This window comes from Pteropus alecto, unplaced genomic scaffold (genome assembly GCF_000325575.1).
Source record: "Pteropus alecto unplaced genomic scaffold, ASM32557v1 scaffold182, whole genome shotgun sequence".
In the NCBI taxonomy this organism is placed as follows: domain Eukaryota; kingdom Metazoa; phylum Chordata; class Mammalia; order Chiroptera; family Pteropodidae; genus Pteropus; species Pteropus alecto.
Genome location: NW_006433946.1, coordinates 1,947,699 through 1,955,389, shown reverse-complemented (window position 1 = coordinate 1,955,389; position 7,691 = coordinate 1,947,699). Strand labels below are relative to the sequence as shown.

At 34.6% G+C, this 7,691-nt stretch overlaps 1 non-coding gene and 1 pseudogene across 1 annotated transcript; one reads left to right on the top strand and one right to left on the bottom strand.

Annotated features, from left to right (window-relative positions):
- Positions 1-3,637: 3,637 nt before the first annotated feature.
- On the bottom strand, positions 3,638-3,756 carry LOC112477105 (annotated as a pseudogene).
- Positions 3,757-6,692: 2,936 nt separating this feature from the next.
- On the top strand, positions 6,693-6,811 carry LOC112477125. The gene has a single exon (XR_003045327.1). It is a non-coding gene; the product is annotated as a 5S ribosomal RNA (ribosomal RNA).
- The last annotated feature ends 880 nt before the right edge of the window (positions 6,812-7,691 follow it).

Sequence of the window (7,691 nt, the reverse complement as noted above, 5' to 3'; positions counted from 1 at the left end):
GTAGAGGGTTTGCTTTCAAAGACCAAGTATTGAAGGTAACATTTTACTAAAAGAACAATTCTCTAAAAGTAGGAGTTTAGGCACTTAACCCTCCCCCGCCCCTTCGCTTAGCTAGGACAAAGATTTTTTTTTTTTGACAGTAAAGAGAATAGCTTCCTTCTCGTCACTTCAAATCTCCAAATCACAAAGCCTATGGGGACCTGTGTTTTGTACTTATTAGGAAACATCATCGATATTACCCTGGGACATAGATCAAGGAAAAATTTTAAAACACATGTAAATGTGTTTTAAAACTGCAAGTGCAAAAGCATTTGATGCAGTGGGATTCAGAGAGAATCCGGAGCAATAAGGTCAAAGCTGTAACTGTAGTCTCTCAGAAGAGTTTACTGAATAAGTTTGAAATTTTATTTGCTTAGAATTGTCTTGATTCTATTGTACTTTTGCATGTTATGTGCATAGCTTGTGTACCAGCAAGTACTGTCTAAGAAAAAGATGGCCGTTTGAAGTGTAACTCTTTGTAACAGAAAACGCTCATTCCACGGAATAGATAAAATAGTAAAACACATTTGGGGCATGCACAAAAGAACAACTCATAGCATGCTTGCGCCACCTTGTGGAATAATATATACTTGCACCCCTTTTAGGAACCTGAAGCAATTTTTCACATATTTAAATTTCATTTTAAAGAACGGAATGAAATAACAGTGTAATTTTAAACCATTAGATGCCTATTATTCTGTGCACTTAGTTATTACATTGCAATTAAAGCATATTTATGATTCCCAAAAGCAATATTCTATGCTTATATACCTTATTCTATTTTGGTGACTTAAATACTACCTACTACTTGAAAAATAATAATAATAACATAATATTTTTTTCTGCTCTTTCCCCAACCTATACTTGTGAAGGGCATATTAATTGAGGTATCATTTAAAACAACACAAATAAATTATTTCAAGCATAATATTTTATGTTCAGTGAATATTGTGATTAGTATCCAGAGTTCCAGGTTTGTTTTCACTTTAATACTAATATGCATTTAAAAATTAATGAATATGTGTATTATGGTTCTATATACCATTATCAATAGAAACATGTAAAAAGAAAGCAAAATATCAGCTGATTGATGGAACTCTCAAATTTAAAGACAAATGAAACCAGTTTTCTATTAATTTTGCTTTATTTTGGTTAGACTAAAAATCCATAGAATTTTGGTAAATAATTACACATGCAGGCATTTTTACTACACAGTGTGTTTCAGAATTTGAAACATTTTCATTTAATTCTAAAGGAACAAAATCAGATCATACTGTATCCCAAGTCCAATGAAGAAAAGAACTCTTTTTTCCTTTTTTTTCCTATGTGTGAGCTATAATACTCTATAAACAACGACTGTTCCTGAAAGCTATTATATATTCCAATCAGATATATTTTAATAGACATTTAGACAGTGGAGATGCAAATAAGGTGATAAAATATCATTTACTTATAATTAAAATGTCCTATTTAAATAACAACAGTGTTCCTTTTTATAATCAGATCATGGGAGAAAATTTTTTAATAAGATGATACTATCCAATGTGATTTAGTTAATAAATGAGTCACATTTCTTTTTAAAAAAATGACTTTTGGAGCCATAGTCATTCTTTAATCTCAGGATGGGTTAATCCTTCCCCTTCTCACTGTCCGCCTTGTCCGGGCAGCATCCCTCAGGATGTCCTAATAACTATTTTAATATTAATCTAAATGTAAGAAAAGTTACTGTACAAATGATGAAATAATGCATTTGAAGGTAAAAATGGTGGAAATATGGGGATGATTTGCTCTTCTGAATTTCGAATAATTTAAACCATCTGAAGTAGCATGCATTAAAGAAGAGCAACTTAGGAGTAAGCATGTCAGTTTGAATCCTAGATCCAACACTTACTAGCTCAGTGCTATTTGGCAAAATATTCAACCTCATAGAGCCTTAGTTTTCTCATAAGTAATAGCAATATAGACACAACAGGATTGCTGAGAAGGAGGAATGGAATAGCATCGGAAAAGCACTGAGTGAATAAAAAAAGCAGTGGAAGCGGGAACGTATATTATGTATTTAAGTTTTCAACAGAATAAAAAACATTGACAGACAAGGCTGTATGGGCTGCAAGCTTGAACGCAATGAAATCTTTGGATTAAAATAGAAACGCACGTTAACAGACGTAATGGAGTTAGATGGTAGACTTCGAAGACATTCAACAAATTTAACAAATGCTTTATCTCATTTATGTCTCTTTCATTTTACAATATAGTTGTAGCAATTTATTCATATTGGAATCCCTAGATGCTGTTGCTGAAAGATGATTCTTAAGCTAGAAACCTAGGAGTCTTTCTCAGTTCCACACTCTTCTTCATGTCCCAACATAATCCATGAGCAAATGAAGTCAGTTATATCTCCAAAACATTTCTTAAACTCTTTTTTATTTTTTAAATCTCTTCCTCATCAAGGCCTTCTGATCCCCACTCCAATCTAAAATAGTTTTTCCTTCCTTACTCCCACTGTATCTATCATAGAAAGAGCCTCAACTGTGTACCAGGAACTATTCTAGATATGGGATAAGTCAATTAATAGACCAACCAAAATCTCTAATCTCCAGTAGCTTATATTCTAGTATGGAAAATAAAGCAAATTAAATCGTATACTATAATAAAAGATGGCAAGTGCTATGTAGAAAAAACAAAGCAGAGAATGGGATGAAAAGTTAGAGGGTAAAAATTATAATTTTAAGTAGTGTGGTAGGAAAAGTCCTCCCTGAAATGGTGACATTTGTATAAATCTTGAAAGAAGCTCAGGAATGAGACATACGACTAGCAGGGGGAACAGTACATGTGAAAGCTCCGGAGTGAGAGCATGCTTGGCATGTTTGAGGACCAGCAAGGGGCCCATGAGTTTGGAGTGGATTCAGCATGTGTACCAACACTTATCACAATGCAATAGTTAATCAATCCTTTTATTTCCCTTCCTGTATTTCTTTCTCACAGAAATCCATGAGGAAGGGGCTATTTCTATTTTAATCTCTGATGTATCCAGTATCCAAATCACTCAACACGATGCCTAGCACATAGTAGACAGTCAATAAAATTGTTTGATGAATGACTGTTCTCTTATCTTAGCCTATTGATATTGAGAATGAATGATTCAATTGGGACATGAGTTATAGTGGGGCTGCTCTTGGATTCATGTATTCATATGGAAAGGTGTTAAATTTAGAGAGGGAGATGCTGGCTGACTGTGCAGTCTCACCAGAAGGTTATCACACATGAGCAGGTCCTCCCAGAAACAATTACAGGTAAAGAACTTGGCTGGTGGCCATCAAATAATAATAAAGGAAATCGCATGATCTTAAGAGATATTCTTTCAAGTAATTTTAAGTGTAGTGATGCATTACCCCTTCCTCCTTCAAAGCTATTTCTATCTATAAGATGAGACTGGATACCTGGAGAGAAGCTGGAACGTCCCTGCCCTTTAGCTGACCCTTTTCTAGTTCCCAGTTTGTTTGTTTTTTTTAAACGAGGCAACCCTTGGTTGACCTCACAGATTGCAAAGACCTTGTCAGTTTATAATCCCTTATTTTTAAATTCTTTTTATTTTTTATGCCTACAGCACCTAGTCTTCCTAGGTGGTCTCCCATCCACGTACTAACTAGGCCCGACCCTGCTTAGCTTCCGAGATCAGACGGAATTGGGCTTGTTCAGGGTGGCATGGCCGTAGACTAGTTCCCACTTTCTGAACTTATCATTACTTAATTATGATAAAATCTGACTGGCAATTGTTTCGTTACCTCAGTTATATTCTTGTTCTGTGGGTACTTGCCAGTCATCATAATTTAATTTTCAAAGAGATTTGTCTTTTTATTGGATTGTTTTCTAACAATATAAAAATCTCAAAAAAAAAAAAAGTGTGATGGCAGTCAGTATTTTAATATAAGGTCAGTAAACTTGTCTGGAAAGAAAAAAAAATCTAACAGTTTAGCTGAGGATGCTCTTGGTAGATGATCCAGAGCTTTATTTAATGGGTTCTCAAATCCAAGAATTGGATTGGCCCCAATATTTAGTAATGCATGTCATGGTAGGTAAAAAGAGCCATTTTTCTTCCACCATGTAGGTTTTGAGTAGACAGGAGACTTCTAATTTTGCAGTATTAGAAACCCCAATATTAACATTCTTCTCAAACTCTAATTTTGTGTTTTCTACAGTCTGCCTTGATTCCTCTTCCTTTTTTCTTAGCTTTTTAAACTACCACCTCTGACATTCTTCTTCCTTTCTACTGAAGACTTAACTGGTTTGAGCTCATCCAGTCTCACAATTTTAGCTATAGTTTACCTCAAAGCCTCCTAAACCTATACCCACCAATGCTCCTTTGTTTTTGGAACTCCAATCGTACATTTCCAGTAAGTTACACATGATACATTTTCACCAGTTTCTTATTTTCAGATACTTCACTCCCAAGCTGTCCTGCCAAAATGATCATTTCCCTTTCGATCTCTCTTTTGCCACTTTCATTTCCGTTTAAAGATATCATTATCGAGCTTAGAAAATAATATTAGAAAATAAGAAAATTATCATGGGATCATCCTTCTTCCCTCCTACACATTCAGCAGTCATTTATTTATTCAACAAATATTGAACGCTAGTTGCATGTCAGGGACTCAGATGGCTCTGGGGTAAAATTTTAAGCAAAACCACTTGCTTCCTGTCCTCATGACGTTTACCCTCTATTCTTGTCACTAAGCTTTTTTTTCAATTCTATTTAAAGATATCATCACATCCCTTCCTCTTCGTCTTCATAGTCATTGCTGTGGTTTGGGTCTCAGCATTTCCTGCTTTGATAGTGACTAACCACAAAGTTGGTTTCTGCATCTCCAGTGTTCTCTGATCAGCCTGCATTGCAAATGGCGTCTCGCTCTTCGACACAAGCGAGTTTGCATCAGTGCTTGATCCTCCCTTAGACACATTTGTTGGCTCTCCTGGACTGACAAAATAAGGTATATAATCCTTAGGAAGACTTTTTTCCCTGACTTCTTTCCTCTTCATTTGCATCTTCTTCCTCTTTCTTCCTCTGCCTCAAGTTCCAGGTACACAGAGCTTTTCACCGTATCCTGATCACGTGGCTTTCATACTCTTTCGGAAAACCATCCGCACTTCTCAATGTTTGGTGAACACGGTTTGGAAGACATTTAGTAACTAACAGAAAACCATCCGCACTTCTCAATGTTTGGTGAACACTGTTTGGAAGACATTTAGTAACTAACACAGGCAGGTATCTGTCCTTCTCTGAAACCTTTCCAGATTTCCTGTTCCCCTCTTCAGGTTTATCTTTAAATAGAATTCTCCTTTCCTGGTGCTTCATGTATTCTTTTTCGGACTTAAGGCTTTCCTTTCTTGTAGTACCCACATCCATAATACAACGTTTATGATTTCCAGTTTTAATTTCTTTCAGATGAAACAAGATGTGAAAACATTTTTTAAATACTCCAATTGCAGGATCCTTAGAGATTTTTATGTTTTCTTTTAGTCTTTTCCCATTGGATTTCTATCTTCCAGCAGGCCATCTTTATTGAGTCTTTCTGAAGCAGTTTAGTTTTTTTTCCCCTAAATACAATGGTTTTTAGTTTATTCATGGAGTTGTACAACATTACCACATCAGTTTTAGAACAAACTTATTACTCCAAAAAGAATTCCCATACCCATTAGCATTACTCTCCATTTGTGCCCAAACCCCCTTAGGCAACCACCAGTCTACTTTCTGTCTCTACAAATTCGCCTATTCTGGATATTTTATATAAATGGAATCATATATTATGTGGCCTTTGTGTATGGCTTTTTCACTTGGCATGCTTTTAAGGTTCATCTATATTGTAACACGCATCTGTATTCATGTATTTTTATGGCTAATGCTTCATTGTAAGGATTTACAGTATTTTGCTTTTTCATTCAATAGTTGATGACTTTTTAGATTGTTTCTACTTTTGACTATTATGAATAATGTTGCTATGAACGTTTTTATGTATGTTTTTATAATTAAGTTTTAATAGAAATAACTCATTTGCACTATTTGTGTAGTGATTAAGAGTATTCATGGATTCTGGAGTTAGATTGTTTACATTCAGATTTGCAACTTATTATCTGTGTGACTTTGTAAAAGATTTCTTCCTTTTTGGGGCCTCAGTTTTCTCATGTCTAAAAAGAATAAAATAGTGTCTATATCATAGGATTGTTGAGTGGATTAATCTATATAAAATGTATAGAATGGTGCAAGGAACTTATACCTGTTTTATAAATATTTACTATTAATATAATTATTTATGTAATATTAAATTACATAATTCTAAAAGCAGGTGCAGCTGGTATGACAGAATTGAGAACAAACACAACTGATTCTACATAAACTTAACCGGTGGGATTCTGATAGCTAGGTTCACTGGGTGTTCAATATGCATTAGTCACTACTTTACAGAGATAACAGAAGTTGTTAATTAAAGTTAACCCAGTGGATTACTTAAAGGAAAGTCAGTTAAGAGAGCTTCTACCATACTGGGCTTGCTCACAAAGACAAGGTTAAAAATTAGAACTTAGGTAGAATGGATCCTTGCATCACATCTTTATATAATTGGCTATTTAATTTGGGCATGCATTTAAAGGAAAGGAATGTCTACAGCCATGCCACTCTGATCAAGCCCGATCCCATCTGATCTTGGAAGCTAAGCAGGGTCGGGCCTGGTTAGTACTTGGATAGGAGACCACCTAGGAAGACCAGGTGCTGTAGGCATAAAAAATAAAAATAAAAAATAAGGGATTGTAAGCTGACAAGATCCTTGCAATCTGTCAACCAAGGGTTGCCTTGCCTAAAAAAAATTTAAAAAAATTAAAAATAAAATAAAAAGAAAGGAATAAGCATTCAGGAAGACATTGTGTCTAGAAGCATCTAAATTTCTTCATGTTAAATGAGAGCTCTAATACCAACGACATCTATTTTGTAAGATTGTTGTGAGGTTCAATGAAAATGTGTTGTGAAATTTGTTAACCGAAAGTTATTTTTTTAACTTTATTGAGAAATAATTAATAGATATCATTGCACATATTTAAAGTACACAATGTGATAATCTGATATGCATATACACTGTAGAATGATTACCAAGATTAAGATAATTGACATATCCATCGCCTCACATAATTGGCGTAGATAACTCTTTTAGTTTGTGTGGTGAAGATAATTAGTTCTACTCTCAGCAGCTTCCCAGTATACAATATCATATTATTACTACGTGCATGAATCTGGAAGATATTATGCTAAGTGAAATAAGCCAGAAAGAGAAAGACAAATACTGTATGGTATAACTTACATGTGGAATCCAAAAAAAAAAAAAAACTGATTTCACAGAACAGAAAATTACGTGGTTACCAGGGACTGGGGTGAGGGGGAAATGGGATAATGTAGGTCAGAAGTCACACATTTTCAGTTATAAGAAGAATAAGTTCTGAGGCTCAAATGTGTGACTGTTATTAATGATATGATATTGTATACATGAACTGAAATTGTTGTATACATTATCTGAATTGTTGTTTGAACATTTGGTTATTCATTTGACGTGTAAGTTAGATTGTGGCTGAGAAAGCAGAAGCAACCTCGGTATTTACTGTAGAAATGA